Raw genomic sequence first — 21,535 nt, forward strand, 5'->3', positions numbered from 1 at the left:
AAAAAATAAGGTGAGATTTGAATTTAAACTGCACGTGTCGAAGTATTTGGAGAATTATTTATTTTTAGGTGGTAGTACTGTCAGTCACATTTATGTCAAATTTCATGTCAAAATATTCATTAGTGTTTGATATACATACGTGTCGTTTTGTGAGCTGCTAAAAGAGAGTTTTTCGTTTTTTGCGATGTCGAAATTTGTTGAGCAAAGAATTTGCATTAAATTTTGTTTACGGAATCAATTTTCTGCTGCGGATACGTTGAGGATGGTGCAGAAAGCCTTTGGTGATGAGGCTATGTCTAAAAAAAATGTTTACAAGTGGTATAGTGAGTTCCAAGCCGGCCGTGAACGTGTCGAAGACGAAGAGCGTCCAGGGCGACCATCAACCTCAACCGACGAAGCTCACGTTCAACAAATCAAAGATTTGGTGTTGAAAAACCATCGATTAACAATTAGAGACCTTGCTGATGAAGTTAGCATATCGAAAGGCTCAGCCAATACCATTTTGAAGGATGTTTTGGGCCTCAAGCGCGTCAAATCTCGACTGGTACCGAAAACATTGAATTTTTTGGAAAAAAGGCGTCGCGTTGAAGTGTGTGAAACGATGCTTTCCGACTACCAGGGTGTCATGAAATGCATTATAACTGGCGATGAGACTTGGATCTATGCTTACGACCCCGAAATAACCGATCAATCGAGCGAATATCGTGCCAAAAGAGAGCCGAGACCAAAAAAATCGCGCCAAAGTAGCTCAAAAATCAAGGTTATGTTGACTGTTATCTTCGATTATCGTGGTGTTGTGCATTATGAATTCCTTCCAATCGGTCAAACAGTCAACAAGGAATATTATTTGAACGTTATGCGTCATTTGCGTAACGCTATCCGCCTAAAAAGTTTGGAGTTGTGGAAAGACAATTCTTGGTTTTTACACCACGATAATGCACCATCCCATACTTCCCTCATAATTCGTGATCATTTCGCCAAAAACTCAACCCATATCGTTCCGCAACCATCGTATTCACCTGATCTGGCGCCGTGCGACTTCTGGCTGTTCACCAAGCTCAAAAGACCGCCCCGGTGACACCGTTTTTATACGATAGAGGAGATTCAAGCCGCAGCGAAGACGGAACTGAAGGCCATCCCGGAAAGTGACTACAACCAGTGTTTCAAAGATTGGAAAATCCGTTGGCATAAGTGCATTGCATCGGGAGGGGATTACTTTGAAGGGAATGAAATTGATTTGGAAGAATAAATAAAGAATTTTCAAAATAAATACAATGTCACCTTATTTTTTGGGCACAGAGTATATACTATTTTAATGAGAAATTCGCATACTATCTTGTACGAGTTCTAGTCGATGACTTTGTTGTTGCTTTTCCGTGTCATTTCCATGTCTTTATTATAAAGATAAGGATTTACCGTTATATTTTAAAAACGATTTCCATCAACATCCTTTAAATCAGACGCGAAAAAAGTTTTTAATCCTGGCTCTATAACCACCAAATACTTTATGGGAATATATCGGCATAAGAAAAAATAATTAAAACATGTGAGCAAATTTTTGATAAGCTCAAAATCTTTACCGAAAGATGTGCTCCCACTGTAGAAGTGTTTTGGCTTTAAAAACTCCAATATTTAGCAGTTCAAGCTGCTGGGTTTAGTAATTTGAATCTGATAAATCTGAGTTTAGTATTTTTAGTAACGCCGCAGCCCTGAATATTCTGACGTATGTTATTAGTTCGGTTCAAAAATGTGTTTTTGCTTTAATTGCATTTTATCCAGATATATGTTATTTACGTAAAAACTGAATTCGGCTGAGCTTATTTAAATATGTACATATATTATATGCATACATACATATATATTACTGTTATATTATACTTATACCTTCCTTAACTCAGTTTTAATTAGATTTCTTTCGCGCACGATTGCATTACTTACAAGTATATATGTACCTCGTGTTGTTGCGCAAGCATATGTGTTTTTCCGCATATATATTTATTTATTAGGGTGAGTCAAAAAAATCGAAATTTTTTTCTTCTGATACTCTGAAAAATCGATTCTTAACCCCTCTACGAAAATCGTTTCAAATATGAGCTGTTAATTGTAATGGAAAGATACTCCGCCGAACAATTTTCTATTTTTTTTTTTCTTATCATCAGGCAGAAAAATTCATATCTAGCTTCCAATTACTTGAAAAAATATCTCGTTTCATAGATTTTATAAGAATTGAATTTTATAGGAAATTGAATTTTCTACAAAATGGTCTCAAACGATGGTCTGAGGCATGGCATAAATCTATGATGTGGATAGATATAGTTTAAATAAAAAATATTTCGACCATGCGCCAGTATTTTCTCGGTTTGTATGACTGTCAGTGACATCTGACAACATGACTTGAAAAAATATTTCGTTTCATAGATTTTTTGTGTGAATATTTTAAGAAAAAAACAACGAAATAATAATAATTTTTAATTGCAACTGCTTCGTTGGACATTTATCCGCCCTAATGTAGTATATACATATATATAAACACATGCTTGTTTTTAAGCCAGTTGGTGTTCTTTAATTACCGTAATGGCTACACCCTGTTTGCGCGCTAAAAATTAACCAACCAAGCAATAAACGACAAGCAACGAGCAGCGTCAGCAAGCAACAAAATAGCACAGCAGCAAATCAGGCAGCCCATAAACTATGCTAAATGCTAATAACGGCAAACTATATACATAAATATGTATGTATTCACAAGCATAAGTAGCCAACAAAGTAGACGAAGTGTTAAGAAGCAATTTAGCCGCCGACTAAGTGGCCAAGCCACTGATGCAACAAAGCCTACATGGGCTAACCTACCGGCAAAGCAATAAAAAAGCAACACAACCTGTCGTGCAGCTTGAGGGTCAGCGCTGTTTCCACACTTCTGCTGCCTGCTATTGTTATTGTTATTGTTATGGTTCTGGTTGGATTTTTAAGTTTTTCGGCAACTTTTGCTGCAGCCTAAAGTGGCATGTAATTAGCAATTACTCAAAGTGGATGCCTCAAAAATCAGCAACATCAAGTACGTTGCATGCAGTAGCGCGTGAATGCAAAAGCGAGTGCTAACGCTCAATTGGCAATAGCTAACTGTTAGTATTTAAATGTGACTTGCGGTTCTCCTATGCATGTAAGTATGTATGCGTGTGAATATGATTTGACGAAGATGACCCTCAAAATATTTAAAGCAGGCTTGGTTATTCTTAAAGGTCGACACGTACTCACTAAGTCTGAACAAACACATTTACAAGTATATGCATACCATACACGTACATATTTACAGACGAATATATGTATTTATATGTGTGGATGTGTGTGCGTGAAACAACCGCCGAAGTGTCAACAAAAAGTTGTTTAATAAAAATTTAAGACAAAACGCGCAAACGCCGAAAAATAATAACAATAAAAGAAATTATAATTAACTCAGTAAGAAAGCTTAACCCTTTGAGGAGCACACCAACCATGAAATATGAATAAAAATAAAAACGATTTTTCGCATAACGTTAGCTTTTGAGTTACAGCTTTCTAAAGGTTAGCTGCTCAGTTCAATCAGGTTAACCAGTTTATCGTTTTCTCTAAGCTACAACTTTCAAATTTGCTTCAGAGATTTCTCGAACACAAATGTTCCGACTACTATAAAATTTGTATGCATGTTCTATGTAGTCCTCCACACAACGACCTACCAGTTTTTTCAAGTTATCAAGTTTTCCGACGTTTTCGGCTAAATTGTGTTCAACGATGAGGCCCATTGCTAGCTCAATGGGTATGTAAACAAGCAAAATTGTAGCTTTTGGAACGAAGAGCAACTTGAAGAGATTCAAGAGCTGTCATTGCATCCAGAAAAAACAACGAATTAATGTGGTTCGTGAGTCGGTGGAATCATCGGTCCATATTTCTTCAAAAATGATGCAGATGAGAACGTAACTGTCAATGGCGAACGTTATCGCGTCATGATAAACGACTATTCGATCCCTGAGTTAAAGCTCGTGATCTAAGCAACCTTTAGTTTCAACAAGACGGTGTCACTTCTCACACATCGCACCAATCAATGGATTTATTGAGAGAACAGATAATTTCACACTATGGATCGGTCGATATTGGTGACCAGATCGTGTAATAACACTTCGTTAGACTCTTTTCTCCTCCTTTGGACTCCTGTGCAAAGTGTAAAGTCTATGCGAACAATCCCACTTCGATTCAGGCCTTTGAGCAAAACATCACACGTGTCATTTGCCGGTAACCAGTCGAAATGCTCGAACGAGTCATTGAAAATTGGACTCAACGATGAACCGTCTAAGACATAACCGTGGCCAACATTGAAAAGAGATAATCTTCCAAAAATAAACATTCATTAGCTGATATTTAGATATTATAGCCTTGTCTTTGACAATAAATTTCCAAATTTCGTGAAGATATTTTGTCAAGCGATAAAGTTTTTCATACAAGTACATGATTCCGATCGTTGTATTTGTATGGGAGCTATATGCTATAGAGGATCGATATCGGCGGTTCCGACAAATGAGCAGCTTCTTGGAGAGAAAAGAACTTGTGCACAATTTCAGGTCGATATCTCAAAAACTAAAGGACTTGTTCTCGTATATACTGACAGATGGAACGACAGATAGACGGACATGACTAAATCAACTCAGCTCTGAAGATTTATAGCTACATTTTAAAGAGTATCAGATACTCTTCCTTTTACTTGTTTCTTTCTGAGTGTTAAAAACTCCATGCCAAACTTATTTTACCTTTTTCGTGATAGAAAAAGGTTTGGCACCCACCACGTAAAAAACAGACCCAATGAAAGGTAGAAAACAGCCTAGGAATTTAAAAATTAATATAATTCATAGTTGATCATTAAAGGGTTAAGTCCAACCGGCGCACATATTTAACGTAACAATATGGCAGTAATTGAATTACAGTTAGCGTTTCATACGCGATTAAATTTCAACCAAAAAAAAACGCAAACACAATTTGTTGAAAATAATTACGTAAAGATAAGAATTAGTTGGGTTTTTTTAATTACCATGAAGCCTGTGTGCCTGTGACGCAAAAACCGCTGAGCTCCACACAAAAGCCGACACATTACAACAGGAGACGAACGGCGACGCAACGGAGCTGAGCTGCGCACATATTTGGAATTCCAGCGCCGCTCAATGTGAACACGAACAACACGAAAAGTCAGCCGTTCGACGAAATTCAAGTCAAGTTCGAGTTCAACACACAGCGCGCTCACTTGTTGTTGTTTTTTCACTAGCTAAATAAAAACAAATTTCGAAGTGACTATTCTTAATACAATTTTGTGACTTTTGTTATTGTTGCTTAACGCAACTGGTTGCGGCTGATACTTTGACTGAAAACAATTATGTTGCTCCTGTAAGTACGTGTGTGTGTGTGTGCTAAATGGCTTTTCAGTCGCCAAGTTGGGTGTCTGGCCGTTGTGCACTTTTCTACTAGCTGCGCATGCGTACTCGATTGAACCTGTTTGCTGCAATTGGCGAGCCTATAAATAGTAGATATGCAAAAAGTGGCGAATTTTCACTTCAACAGCGCTGCATGTGTGCTGTTATGTTGTGCATATGTGTTGATTACTTTGCTGTTATTGCACTTTCCTCACATTCGTTGCACTTTCATTAAACATTTAACACTTTTCGTTGCACTTCCGTTTCACTTGCCACCAGTCAGCACTTTTCGCTTGATAATTTCAACTCAATTTATTTGGCTAACTTAAAGTTTTCAAATTACTGCATTAATTATTTCGCCACTTAAGCATTTATTTATGTGCACTTGTAAAATTTTTCGCTGAATTCTTAATTATAATGCACTAAACTATTTATAAAATTCTATTTATATTTTCCCCAGGTGGCATACGCCTAGTGAAAACGTTTAAGCGCGACTTATACGTAGCGCGACTGCGAGAAAACTGAAAAATTCCAAACAGTTAAGCTGTCAAGCCAGTCAGCAAAGCGGCCAACAGCAACACAAGCGAAAAAGCAAAAACAACAGCGCAAACCAAAATGCGACAGAGTCAAGAGCATATGAGCGCGCACACTACTAATGAATATTGAGGACGTAACGTACTCGCATAATAACAAACATTTAGCAACGACGACGTGACTCCGTCATAGCCAGCACAAGCCAAATGAGCAAAGTGAGCGCGTTGGAGAGTGCGCAACTCTCGAAGACACACTTGAAGTCGGTGCGTGCTGGGCAGATGTGCTATCGACAGGCGGAAAACAGACAAGCGCGACCGCCACGAGCAGGCTATCAAGAGTCGGTGCCAGCCAGCCGCTGAGATAGCGCAGAGAGACCGTGAAGAAGATTGGAGTCAGCGTGAGCACTAACGCTAGCTTTGAGGAATATGTAAGTAGTGAAACGGCGGCGCGGTGGCGGAAGATGCGCCAAGAACACGTACCAACAACGCTTCTGCATGCGCCTAAAAGTTATAAGTATGTGTGTGTATAGACAATAACATTCCATACCAACGCTGACTGCAGCAACAGAAATGCTTTACAATGGCTTGATTAACAAAGCGCGCCTGCAACTGCAGCGATCTCTAGCAGACACACTTGAAGATGCACACAACTCAGCTAAGTGAGCTCGGCGCAGTGAACTCGAAAGCAAATAAAGCATGCGGCAGACATTGGCAACTCAAACGCGCACAGCGGCTGGCCGCATGCAGCAGCACTAGATTAGTAAGTATGTTCTGTAGTGGCACCTAATTTGTGTACCGCTTGGCACCCACTGCAACGCAAAGCTAGCCAAGTGTGTGAGCATGTGCTGCTTTGGATGCTTATGTGCTGTTGCTGTTCTATTTGTTTTGCGTGCGTATCGCCAATAATGTGATTCTGCCACAATTCTTTTGACGTGCTGCATTGTGGTGAAGCATCACCCAGTAAACAGCAGTTTTATGCTTTAACCATTATCAAAATGTGGAGTTTTTCTGGAAGCTAATTCATTTTTTGACTCCAGTGGTAACATACTTGATCTCATAGACTAAAAATCATTGAACATGAATCAAAAATATAAAGCGTGAGACAAACTTTGGGATTTCAAAACTGGAGTAAACCAGATCTAATAATGCCGCTTAAAAAATTATGCCATATGTACAGGTACCCGAGATAATATACTATACTATGTGGTTCGAAACGTATATGATCTACCAATGGGGGAACATTTTTTTTCAATGAAAGTATTCATTCATTCCTCAAATTAATCTCCATTTAGTATGGGATATACTGATAGGGGATACCAAAATTCGTATCAGCACTACAAGAGGCTCTCCACACGGTGGTGTGCTATCCCCCTTGTTATGGAGCCTTTTCGTGGACAAACTGCTCGTTTTGCTAACTGGCAATGAAATCCGCTGTCAATGATACTAGGAACCTAACCCTAGGAGGCAGAAAGACAGAGATGACTAATATGGTAAAATATCTTGGTCCACTCTGCGGTGGAAGCAGCATGTTCACCTGACCATGTCAAAAGACTTGTGATATGCAATCGACTATCTGGCAAATACTGAAGAGGTGGCTTGGACCCCGAAAGCATCACGGACTTCAGTAGGACTTCAACTAAGGAGGCTGTAACGACTCGCCTGCATCTGCGTATTGAGTGCCGTGAACACATATACAACGGCGGCACTTGAAATCGTGCTGGATCTCACACAGCTTCTCCTGGTAATTGGTCAAGAATTAAATTAACTGGCTGATAAGCTCGCCAAAATGGTAGGACACGATCCTTTCATTGCGGTTGGTCTCCATACCATAAAGAAGCTGCTCCGCAAAGATGAAGAAGTTGTTTATGATGAGTTACAACCTAACTTTAAAAGGTTTAAATATCTAATCAACCCAATGGACAAACTCAGGTTACCCGTGGCCCGTTGTAAGCTCAAGAAGCATTTATATAACACCTACATATATTTTTGTCCGAATTGACTCACAGCAGTAGGTGGAAACAGGATAAAAGACCTTGGATCCATGTTTACAAATAGGAATTATACCGTCTCAATAGCACCTAGGAATATGTATATTGGAATATATCAATATGCTGAGGCTAAGTGAGTCGTTGTGGCTTAGGAGAGGGCACAATAGACCTTAGGTCGCGTTGAAATACTCATTTATTTATCTATCTATGGGATCATGTACGATCAAGGGATGAATATAAGAAAGAAAGAACTGAACTACCATTTCAAGAAGGATTTGACAAAATGGAGTTATCATTAATTTCTACTATTACGGCATCAACTTAGTGAATGACATTATCGCACTTTTTTTGCTGAATATTGCCAATAAACTTAACATCATATTTTTTAACTCCTCAATTTTTAATTTAAGCACCAAGGTTGCCTTAGAGAAATCTACTCGTACATTCGGAAAATACTATTATTTTAATTATTTTGCTTTTCTTTAAATTGTGGTTAGTGGGTACAAACATAAAAATACTTGTATGTATAATTAACATAGCTTATATGTATACATATGGTATATGGTACATGTATGCTGTCATGTGAGCACACTTGCGAGCATCTTCTGCGCGATCAACTTCATTTGATGGCATATCTCGATAGCAGTCATAATAATCATTGAGATGTTTTTGCTTCTGCTGTCACTGACAGACTGCAGCAATGCGCTGATGACCTGAAAAGAGTTGGCAGTGTAGTGTTGTCGTCTACATACACACCATATATTCATATGTCCATACAAAGATGTCTGATCGGGGTATAGACACCACAAGCTGATCGTCATATATCGGATTTAGCAGCTTTATATAAAATTTGTCTGAGTCTAAAGTCTGACAAAATGGTGTCTATGAGGTACAAACTGTTAAGTAAATTAGAAGAATATTCGCTCTAAAACCAAGCTGAAGTGAAGCTTCATTTCATGACTGCAATTCGACGAGCTTGACTCGATGACTGAAATTTCCTTGCTGAAAACATGAAGCCTACTGAAAATTTAAAATAACTCTGAACGAATTAGACAGCATCTAACTAAATATAGAAAAACTTGAAGAATAATAAACGATTTACTTAAAAAATCCGATATACATATGTGGGATCGCTCTCAGGTCCGCGACTATTTCCTTATCCCTATTTACCAGTTAAATATTTATTATCCGGCAAAAACATACGGTCCAATATATTCACAAGATTTACTTCAGGAATAACTTCTTAATTCTTCACGATTATTCAAAGAGTTCCATCAACTTAGGTAGGAGAAAAAGTCGAGAGAGTTGAAAAACTTCATTATTTTGATCATACAACTTCTTATTAGTTTTTCAGAACATTTTTACCTTTATCTAAGTGGGAAATTTGAAGTGGTTTATTTTTTTTTGTATATTCACTCATCATCCTTAATTTCTCTCCGAAGTGAAACGACAGGCCGCTGAGTGGGCACGGATTCAAGGAAAGCGTGAAAAGAAACCTAAAGTTATGACTTCTTTGTTTTGAGGTAAAAATGGAATAAGTTCATTGGCTATCTTAGGTTAGGTTAGGTTAATATTGTAGGCTAATGAGCTAAGCATAGAACAGTTTCGCCAGAAACCAGATGGAGTTCAGTTACTAGCTCCATGAGGAGTAGCCATCCCTCAGAATGTCTGCGCTTTAACAGACCTGTGGCCTCACTATCGATAGCTCCTCTAGTGTATCATATCGAGGGGACCCCCGATACTTACAGCGTAGTCTTGCCAATGCGGGACAAGTGCACAAGAGATGCTCTATTGTTTCTCCGCGGACGTGTGTCGCCACTAGACAGCGACCAGTTAGTATTCCGCATTGACTATTTTTGAAATGGAAACATTATCAACGGTGACTATTAACGGTATATATTATACAATAATAATATACAAGGAAGAGGCCCTGGAAAAACGGCGGTACCATTTAGACAGGAGAAAGAGCACCATATAATGTGGAACTTGCGCTTAGCGATTTGTTCCAAACTCAAACAAATTCTTGTTAAAAAGAAATTTTGCAACTGAAAGCCAAGAGACCAATCTTAGTATAAAAGTACGAGGAAATATTAATTTTGTGAAATGGTATAAACAAAATTTGGCAAAAATTATATTTTTCCAACGAACAATACGAATTTTTCATACCGCTTGTTATTGAATAGTATATATATCTATATTTACAAACTAATGTTAAATAATTGTTAATTAATTAATAATTAAGTGTAGTAATGAATAATGGCGTAATGTAATGTGTACATGCGAATACATACATATGTTCATAATTATTAAATTATTTTATTTGTTTTCCGCAATTACACACACTTTAATTACGATACCCCACTTATCAATAAAATTGCATTAGGAAGGGTATATGTGTACGTGTGTGGGGTAACTGCAGAATGCATTAATGATAAACTCCGCATTGTAAATTCACTCTTTGGTGCGGTCACTTGCTCAGCGCCAGTGTTCTTCCCGATAATTTTCATATTTTGCTTCTTCAACTTTAGCGTTGACTTCATTTCGTTGAACTTCTTTATTTAAGTGTGACTGTTTGCAGTTGTTGGTAGTCGGCAACAGATGTGGACTGCGTAATTCTTATTGATTGCATTGAAGTTGAAGTGGATAGAAATGTTGCTGTGCTGCATGATATCATATGGCACCACAATGAGAATTATGTTGATAGGAGTCCATATCTATGCATATATACATATATGGGTATCAACATATATTTATATTTGCATATTGCCATATACATATATACATACTATTTATCGCATGAATATACAGTGCTGGCATGAGAATTAGCATGCTCCGTCCCACTAATAAAAAGCTAATTTTTAACTGTTGACTTTAAAAAAGAGGGTTGACTAAGCAAGGTCTTACTTATCAGCAGGCAATTTCACGCATCTTGGAAATATTTCAGTTATTCTGAGGTGGTTTAAGGGGCGCATCTTATTTTGATTTTTTTTATATTTTGATAGGTTATTTCTTTAAAAATCGCATACTAAAAAAGCTCAAATAGTTTTTGAGTTGCAACCTTCTAAAGTGTAGTCGCTCGGTTCAGTCAACTCCATCAGTTTATCTTTAAAAGCAATTTTCTTAGAACTGCTTAAGGAGTGATTACCTAGAAGAAAAAATCCGTCCGCTGTTAATCTTTTTATACATGATCGGAATTTTTGTTTTTGTTTTTGACCATCGGCCATTCTACGAATAATATCTTCTAGTTTAGATTCATTTTTCATTTATGGAGAAGTGGAAATCACTGCAACAGTGCATCCCTTTTATTTCGCGCTGCCGGAGATCGCGTGTAACTCGAAAAATAGATGCAACGGGCTTGCTGGGATTTAGGGGCGTAATGAAAACTATGTCAACTAAGGCTCTGGAGTTTATTCTTGACGTCCGGCCATATATAAGTTAAACATGAAGCAATGTTTCTGGCCAGTCGGCTCATGATTTTTGTCCATTATAGTCTTATTTGCGGTCTCCACTGGCATGGTATCATACTTAACCTTGTTAAATTGCCTAAATAGGCCCTGCGAGTAAATAAGACTCATAAAGAAGTAAACACAATTTTATCATTCCCCAAAAGAGAAGTATGTACCAATGGTTCTATGATCGGCAGTTCCAAAAGCGAAATCTACAAATTCACTGAAAATTGCTTCAAACTAAATCACTACAATCCAGTCTTTCAGGTCGAAATTGAGGGCATAAGAGATGGTGCTAAGTGGGCTTCTGCTCTAACCAACAAGTCCATAAACCTTCTAGTGAATATATAGATAGCTCACTATTGAAAACACAATTCTTCTAAGATAATCCAGAGAACTCAGCTCCTTCAAGAAATGTTTGAAGCAATGAACCTTAGAGAATCACCTAGGTCTTGGAACACAAGCAACACTGGATATACCGCAAAGTTATTTTGGGGTAATATTGACGGTGGATAGACAAAAAAGTTCATACCTGTAGCCAAACCGGAGCGCTTAGTAATATTGTAAGAGTCATCACAGGCCACCTACCCTTAAGATCCCATCTTCAGAAAATAGGAAAAGTGGAGTCGGCGGAATATAGAGCATGCGCGGAGGATGATGAGACGCAGGAACATTATCTATCCAAATGCCCAAGTCTTCAGCCGGATGAGACGGGACATATTCCACTGCTCCCAATGTTCCAGCTTAAGAAAGAGTGTTCAACTGAGGTGGATTCTTACCAAATCCACTGAGTTGCTGAATGGTGGCTTGAGTTTGCTAAACCATACTTTTATATACCATATTATATCGATTCGAAGTCGAAGTCTGTGTTGAACATGAAATTCTGACTGTTAACTTAATTTTACGATAACTCGAAAAAAATTGCTAAGATTTAGAGATTTGTATGTATCCATACATTTTTTATGACCTTTTCGGTATTTATATGGTATATACATATATATATATACATATGTATGTGCCAATATATGTAGATGAAATAAGACGCTTAATAAAAATACTTTCTTCTCAGACACAAACTAACCAACTGCATGGATAGCTGGAGAACCAACTCTCGCTCTTAATTGAATGCACGCACTTGGGCGATTGTAATTGTAATTGCCATGAACACTATATATGTAGTATATATGTATGTATATGTAGTTTGAATATGTCTCGTACGTTATTGGATGCAGATAGCATATTCTGTATGCAAATATTTTTGTAAAAACCCTGTGGTGCTGAACTAGTTGCAACATAACTAACAACTAAGTCCACTAGTCAGACAACTATCTTTTCCCAGTCAAACGATTGGTACTTATGGTTTGTTGTTTTTTTAGGTATACGAGATGTGAGTCGTCAGATTTTAGTTAGAAAAGATAAATAAGGTCTTATGTTCAGCAAGTATTTTATTTTGGATTTCATTGAAGTCCTCCGCACTTTTATTGATTTTCGGACTAGTTCAATTTCAATCAGTTTGATCTATCGGCATTTCCCGGACTTATTTGGTATTTATGTTATTACATATGCATATACGTATATATACATATGTATGTATATATTTGTGTACATGTAATTTTGCGACCATAAACAATATTGCAGTATGTCCGGAATTCAGACAATGCCAATGAGCTCTGGCTCTGGCTTTTGCTTTAAATCTCAACACCTCGTATGGAATGTAAGTTTATGGCAAAAAAAAAATTATTTGCAATTTGTTGATAATTTTAATGCTGCAAAACAAATCGCTATACTTGCTTTACAAAAAGCACATTAAAATTTTTTTTATAGGAAATCTGCCAGCATGCTGTAAAACTTTTTTGACTTTATTTAAATATTATGTCCCGAGTTTTGAAATTATGAATCACTAAAATATTTGCTATCTATGGCTTATATTCATAATAACTAAATTTTAAACTATTCAGATATTTTAACTAACCTTTATAAAATATTCCCCATAATATCACTTCAAGATTGAATGCCAAACGACTGGACCGTTTTGCCCAAACATTTAACAAAGTTAGCGCTTTGTTGGTGGTGGCATTGAAATCACTATCGAACTAAATATATAGTAAGTCAAGGTTCGAACCATACCAACCAATCGACCAGGTTATTAAATTAACCCTCCTTTACTGTTGCCAAACTAAGGAATATTTTCAAAATGAAATTTGAAATGCTTTTCATAAAAATTAAAAAATTTTAGCGACTTTTCATTTCAGATAAAATTTTTTCAATTGTTTTATATAAGAAATATTTAGTTTAGTCATACTGATTGACTGTCAGGTTACTGATTCTTAGTAATGCCAGATGAAGAGTTTAATTTGAGCTGAAGTATTCGTCATATAGAGCTTCAACGCTTTTTAAGAACTGTAAGAGTGACTTTATATCTACTTTTAATACTTTATCTAGTCCACTGAACTGCGGAATTCATAACTATCTAAGACGAATTCTAGATAAGTCTGGAGAGAAGCATAGAAGATATTCCAGCGTCTTGCTAATGGCTATTTCCATGAACTTTCTGCATGTGTCGTTGTTACTAATGCCCATCTAGCTGTAAATGTGATGCCAGTAACCTGTGTGCTATCGAGACTGTCTGAATAAAAAGCATGTGTGTTATTCTTCCGAACTCTTGCACATGATCCTTAATGCATGCCATCTTACCCTGATCCGTCTATCAGCCTATTCGAAAAATTCATTACATCACTGCGTATTTCCTGTACTGGTTCAGTAGCTGGACGGGGGGCACTTTTGACCATCTCATCAGCTATTTTGTTTAACAGAATTCCTTTGTGGCCTGGAACCCGGTAAATATACGTATGCAGCCGTTTACCGGCAGCTACTATATCAAAGATACCTTGCTTCTAACGACATTCGCTATCATAGTGGGATGTGAGATTATTGCGTAAATTCTCGCTTGCTAATCGACGTACATATACATTGATCCTCTTTATATTGTTATCTATTTCTTCCGCCTGGGAGTTCATGCAGTATTGCAGAAACTTGAAGGCTTGTCTAAAATCCAGCGCTGAGATATAGATTCCGGCGCCCACTCTATTAGCCATTTTTGATCATCCGTTTGTGTATATATTGTAAGTACCGCTAGAGAGTCGCACGCTTCTGCGCTATCCACACTCTTCTAGAGTGACTTGAAAACTCCTCTCTCAAGAAATATTAATGGTAATTATATCCAATTGTGAACTGAATAATTTTAGGGCAAGAAAATATTCTAGGTTAGGAAATATTACTATCGGAAACATTCCAACAAAAATTGTATACCTTTTAACCAAAAATATTAAACTATCAAGGGTTAAGTATTGGACTTGTGCACGAAGATAAATTTGTGTTTTGCCCCAGTGAGTTGCCTCGCTTGTCAAACAAGTTTTATCGAACCAATATGACTTGGCGTTGAGCAAGTGCGAATACCAAACAAAAACAAAGAAAATGATAATAAAGGTAAAATGAAAATAAACAAAATAATGGCAAACAAATTCGTGCAAGCAAGAGTACAAATTGTTAAGGAGAAACAAAGGTGGCCCACGTAGGCGGCGATAATGAAAAATTTGCTTATTTATGGCATACCAAGAGAGCCATGCAAGCCGTAGAGCATTGCGATGAGAGGAAATTGTTCTCCATACTCTTTTTTTATATAGTGCATATATAATTAATAGAGTAACCAGATAAAGCGGGCGTTTATTAATTATATTAAAAATTTTCAGTATGCTTAAGTATTTGAAACGAATTAGTCGGAACATTCACTGTCGCTGTTTCTTGAAATATGTATGTAAGGGGAATTTGTATGGTCATTAATTCTTTCAATTGAATTTTATATTTTTTAATATTGTATATACAAATGTGTAGTATAATTATGTGTGGTTGAGGCTGATTGTACTCTCCTGTTAAGCTCCGTAGAACAACGCGCTGGACTTAACAAAAGTGTTGAGTTTCAACTCTATCCACCAAATGTTTCGAACATTGGGCACTGCAACCTCACCTCACTTCACCTCAGTAATTAAAGCTTGGCATTCGCTGAGGTGATTATCCAACTCATTCGAAACTTCCACAATATGTATTCATTGAGTTCCAAAAACTCACTTTGTTTGTATTATCCTAAGATCCGTCGCTATAAGCCATATTTTCATCACTTGAACGATCTTGGTGAACGCTCAATGCATTTATATCTATTTAAAATTATGTGTATAAATACAGCCGTTAGGTAAAACTATAGTCCTCACTAAAAGTCCATAATTTCCTCGTTAAATTATCTTACATCGTGAGACTTGCTGCCGAAAAGAATCGAATTATTTACCACTGAAAATCAGATTTATGGTAGTTAAGTTGGAATTCCTTCTATATTTGAATGTACATTGTACTATATTATATGTAAGTATGTTGAAGCACTACATATACCGGATATACATAACAAGTAAATATAAAGTATGTGGAATGTTATCATTGCTCCATTTAATATACATTTCTGTGGCACTCGAAAATACTTAAAGTGTTGTATAAATACCATTGGGAAATGATTAAATATGAAGCACTGAGTTTATAAATAAATAATTTTTCCAAGTATATAAAGTACTATTAATTGATAATAATCGTTATCATTTGGGGATATTTTAATATAATGTTTCATATTTATAGCCTGGACAGGTTATACTAAGTTTGCAACGAAGTTTCTGTTATCACGTTTTGTGAGGTGTCAATTGTCAAACCATAATCATAGCAATATGCTAGGCCTTTTCTAAGTTAAACCAAGATATTTTAGAGCCTAGTTAAATTTATTTTCTCAAGAGATTTAATTGAAAAGAGATATTTCGAACCAAATTAATTTCTGCAAGAAACTAGTAAACTTAACGTATTCTCAACTTTAAATTGACTCTCCAAAATGGATGTCGCACTTGGACTACTAAGACAAATTCTTTGTGAAGCCAGAAAACTCTTGTATTTGAATCACAAGTATCGACAAAGCTTCTTTAATTCATCAAACCTGCACAGGCGTTTCATTTATATTACAGATTGTTCACCTGGATGGCGAAAGGTGTAAGACAAAGTGACATTGTCTTGAGACAATTTAAAAGTGAAGTATTGGGATTAGGAGGTAAAACTGTGTGTGTTACAAATTGGAAAATTCAATCACAAAAGACTGAGCGCTATTTCAATACATATTTTCCCGAAAGATTTCGTGAGGTTAATAATGGCTTATGGAAAACCTTTAAATTCTATAAATAAAGTCATCACCGACTGTGGCAACTAAGAATTGTCTTTAATTGGTCGTGCCATAAAATAACCAGTTACAATTTAGAACACGTCGCTAATTTGCATAGAATATATATAAATGGTAAAGATATCGTACATCCAATTTTAACGAACGCATATCATACTTCTTGCATAAGCAATTATCTACAACTGTGTTTTAGATAAAATTGTAAGTTTTATTATTAAATTTAAAAATGTGCTCTTGGTGTTTTAGTTTTATCGACTTGATGTTGTGTTGAAAACATATGTATGTACTGTATATGTATGTACTTATGTATATTTCCTTGCATCCTACTAAGCCAATTGATTATCATTTTAGGTTTTAACAAAAAAAAAATACCTCTATTAATTCTTAGTTTTTTAAGGAATTCTTATAAAAATTCCAAACATTTTAATCACACCATTTTTTGTTTTCCAAAAATATTGTCGAAAATTACTCCAGAGCTTTTGTTTACTACTTTCATTTAACATTATCTTAACTTATCTCAAACATGGAATAAACTTCATTAGATTTTAGAGTTCCATGGAAAAGGAGTATAAATATAAGTTGATGGAGGAAATAGCATCGTTTCTGTATTAATAGGTAACGGCGGAGACCCTCCTTGTATATATTATTCGATTCAAACATTAGATTTTCATATTTATTGGATTTAAAATTTTAGTTTGTTTAGCATGACCGATGTCACGTCTCTCTCTTATTTCATTTTTCAAATTGATGTACATTTCTTTGACATCGATCGAACGATTCACTCAAACCGGTTTAAACACTTTCAGTGGAAAGAAAAATCTATCTATCGTACATATATTTTTCTACTCACTGATTTAAAGTTTTCGTTTTCTTAAAAAAGTATTGATAATAGCATTTAGACGGGTGAGAATTTACTAAAAACGACAATACTTATAAGAACCCTTATCCGCCATATAAGTACCATACTATACAGAGGTGTACTCCATCTATTTTTTAACGATTACCAAAAAAAGAAATGAAAGAAAGGAAATTTATTTATCGAAAATATGGGTTTCTCTAACAGGAAACACGAAATTCACGTTTTATACCCTGAACAGGGTGCATTAACTTTTCCTTGAAGTCTGTAACACCCAGAAGGAAACGTCGGTGACCCTATAAAAATATAAACAATTTATCAGGTATATGAACTGAAATAATTTAGCCATTTCTGTCCTTCTGACAGTCTCTATATATGCAAACTAGACCGTCTGATTGTACGATATCGATCTAATATTTGGCACAAGTCCTTTTCTCCTCAAGAAAGTACATATTTGTTGTAAAAACTGATCGAGCCCAATCAAATCCATGTATGGAAAACCTTTTTATTTTAAAAGATATCTTTACAAAATTTGGCATATATCATTTTCTTAGGCATACCTGAAGAACTACAGACTACTAAAGCATATAGCTGCCATACAAACTGACCGATCAAAATCAATATGGGAAAGTTAAAGCTTTTACTTGTTTCTATAAACATTCGTTACAAGGAAGCTGCATTTATTGTGTAAAGTCAGTGCGTTATCTTACACTTGAAGGCTAATTGCTTGCTGGGATACCAAGTATGATTACATGCATGCAAGACAGGTATCTTGAAATGCCTAACTAAATACTTCTTACGCGTACTTTGTCAAAGTGATAAATTTAATCTATTGATTACCGACATTTACGTCTATGCGTATTTGGAAAGAAGCTAACGCTAATTTTGACCCACAATGTCGTCCGCCAAAATTGGAAAACGTTAAGTAACCGCTCAATTATGTAGTCAAAGACATATAAACAAATTAACATAGTGGTCTTATAAATGTCTGTCGAACTGTGTTAAAAATTTGATGCTTGTTTACAACTTTGGCAATTAATTTTACCAACAATAACAAATCTAAGCGAGGCAACTCAATCACTTGGTCGATCGTGAGGCAATCTTGTCAAACGGAATTGAGTATAAGCATTGCTATCGGATTGTGAAATCGGTGGCAAATAAGTAAACATGCAGATGAAGCATATATACCATATACACACACACAATCACTTGAATACGTGCATGATAGCATCTGTATCAAAATATACATACATATGTATATATTTGTGTGCATCTGCAAGTACTGTGTGAAGATTGTAATCACGCGACCTGTAAACCTGATTTTCGTTTCATTCAAATGTATGTAGAGATTGTGCAAACTGCCGCATATACATTAACCAGCTCATCAAATAGTCGCCGTGCACATATTTTACACATGTATGTATTTATGTTCACACGCATGTCTGTTATGTGTACGAAAATGTGCCGAAGCCGGAGTGAAGGTGGCAATAAACAAGTTGCACTTCCACTACTAACTCACTGCTTTTCTTGCTAGCCGGTGTTCGTTTACGCGCATGTTGCAAGTGCCTGCAGTGGCTGTTGATGGCGCTACTCTATATGATACTCGTGGTATTACAGCAAGAACGGCTCAGCTATTGCCTAGTGATCGTATTGAGCCATTGTCTGTGCAGCAAGTGATTTCCATCACCGCCACATGTGGGCGTCTAATGTTGCAACAATGATGTTTGTTTTGGTGAATACTGTAGCAATAAAACAACAAAGCGATAGCGTGAATTAACTTGGCGGCATAACAAAAACCAAAACTTTGGAAATTTCTTAACAAGTATTTTCAGTTGAAGATACCTATGTAAGTATTTGTTGATTGTAGTATAGCACTGCCAAAACTACTAAACTCTAAGTGATTTTAGACGATTCTCAGTATTTTCTTCGTTCGTATTGTAGCGCCTTCATCTGATCGGAGGATAAAACAGTCCTATATTCATTAAAATATATATAGGATAGATTGGGAGGTTCTTATGCATACACCCTATAGTTACTAAGTTTTCCTATCTAATTGTCTGTGTCAGAGTTATGTAATAGAAACGGGGATTTCTATGAGAATAGTATTATAAAATCATTCTCCAAATGGCAACATATTATCGAATAAAATGGATATTGAACCGAAATCGGATCATTTTTTTACGATGTTTTAGGTAAAAAGTCAGTCATGGGCTCTGGGGGTTCCTTTTTAGGATACCTTGCGCTTGAAGAGTAATGATCGAATTTTGACAATTTTTATACCTGAGATGGTATATTCAAAATGCACTATTCTCGCAAAGTATCGGGATATACATTGGTGCTTGATTTCCTCACTGGAAAATGAATAAACCAGATGAAATTTAAAATTGTGATATATGGGAAGTAGATGTGGTTGTTGTCCAATTTCGCAGAAACGTAAAGAAAACTTCTTTTCTTTTGAGTAGTTCGGTTCGAATCCTAAAAAAAACTGTTTTTGCGAAAAGTTCTTCTTAATTGCTTTAATATGAAGAAGACCTCAGCAGAAAGTCATCATATTTTGGTGGAAGTTTATAGCTAACAAGCTAAGCGAACATACCAAAAGTGGTTATTTTGGCTTGGAGGCCAAACAAAGCCCTGGTAGCCAAACAAGTTTGAAGATAAAGAACTGAAAGCATTACCCGATGAAGATTGTTGCCAAGAATAAGAAGAGCTCACAGAATCATTTAAGAACAAAGAAATAAAAATGAAACCAAAAGATGTTGAAAGACAGTCTGAACGCAAGAAAAAGAAGTCGTTTTGGCATCGAATTGTGACTAATAATGAAAAATGGTTCCATTACGATAATCTCAAGCGTAAACATGAAAATACGTTAACTTCGGCTGCACCGAAGCTAATATATCCTTCACAGGTGCATTTCTTTTAGTAACTATGTGTTCAGTTTGTATGGAAGCTATATGCTATAGTTAACCGATCTGAACAATTTCTTCGGAGATTATATTATTACCTTAAGCAGTAATCCATGTCAAATTTCGTGAAGATACCACGTCAAATACGAAAGCCGATCTAAACAATTTATTCCGAAATTACTTTATATCTAAGAGCAATAACTCATACCGAATTTCGTGAAGATACATTGTTAAATGTGAAAGCTTTCCATACAAGCACTTGATTCCGATCGTTCAGTTTGCATGGCAGCTATATGTTATAGTTGTCCAATATCGGCCGTTCCGACAAATGAGCAGCTTCTTGAAGAGAAAATGACGTTTGCAAAATTTCAAAACGATATCTTAAAAACTGAGGGACTAGTTCGTATATATACAGACAGACGGACATGGCTAAATCAACTCAGCTCGACATACTTATCATTTATATATATACTTTATAGGGTCTCCGACGCTTCCTTCTGGATGTTACAAACTTCGTGGCAAACTTAATATACCCTGTTCAGAGTAAAAAAATCAGTGTGATACCTGGCCAACCAGCCAAATCACCGCAAAACCTTAATATAAAACAGAAAGGGAGTGCGGTTTTAAGACCTTCAAAAATCGGCTGAAACCATTAATGAAGAACAAACAGTGTTCACACTCGCGACTTGGTACTGTTGACAGTCATAACTTCGAAGTTGTAGATAATTTCGTCTATTTAGGAACCAGTATAAACACCACCAACAATGTCAGCCTGGAAATCCAACGCAGGATAACTCTTGCCAACAGGTGCTACTTCGGACTGAGTAGGCAATTGAGAAGTAAAGTCCTCTCTCGACGAACAAAAACCAAACTATAAGTCGCTCATTATTCCAGTCCTGTTATATGGTGCGGAGGCTTGGACAATGACAGCAACTGATGAGTCGACGTTGCGAGTTTTCCAGAGAAAAGTTCTGCGAAAGTCCTTCGCGCGTTGGCCACGGCGAATATCGCATTCGATGGAACGATGAGCTGTATGAGATATACGACGACATTGACATAGTTCAGCGAATTAAAAGACAGCGGCTACGCTGGCTAGGTCATGTTGTCCGAATGGATGAAA

The 21,535-nt window shown here is 36.4% G+C and overlaps 1 protein-coding gene across 2 annotated transcripts in view; it reads right to left on the minus strand.

The window, feature by feature from the left end:
* LOC105224774 (ephexin-1) overlaps nucleotides 1–21,535 on the minus strand; it is a 100,993-nt gene that overhangs the window by 69,044 nt on the left and 10,414 nt on the right. The window contains exon 1 of one of the 2 annotated variants that reach the window (XM_049458276.1): nucleotides 5,054–5,939. The exons of the other annotated variant lie outside the window; for it this stretch is intronic. The gene's annotated coding sequence lies outside the window, so the exon portion shown is untranslated. Of the gene's footprint in view, nucleotides 1–5,053; nucleotides 5,940–21,535 lie in introns of those variants that run through there. 2 annotated transcript variants of the gene reach the window in all.

This window comes from Bactrocera dorsalis, chromosome 5, assembly GCF_023373825.1.
Source record: "Bactrocera dorsalis isolate Fly_Bdor chromosome 5, ASM2337382v1, whole genome shotgun sequence".
NCBI lineage: Eukaryota > Metazoa > Arthropoda > Insecta > Diptera > Tephritidae > Bactrocera > Bactrocera dorsalis.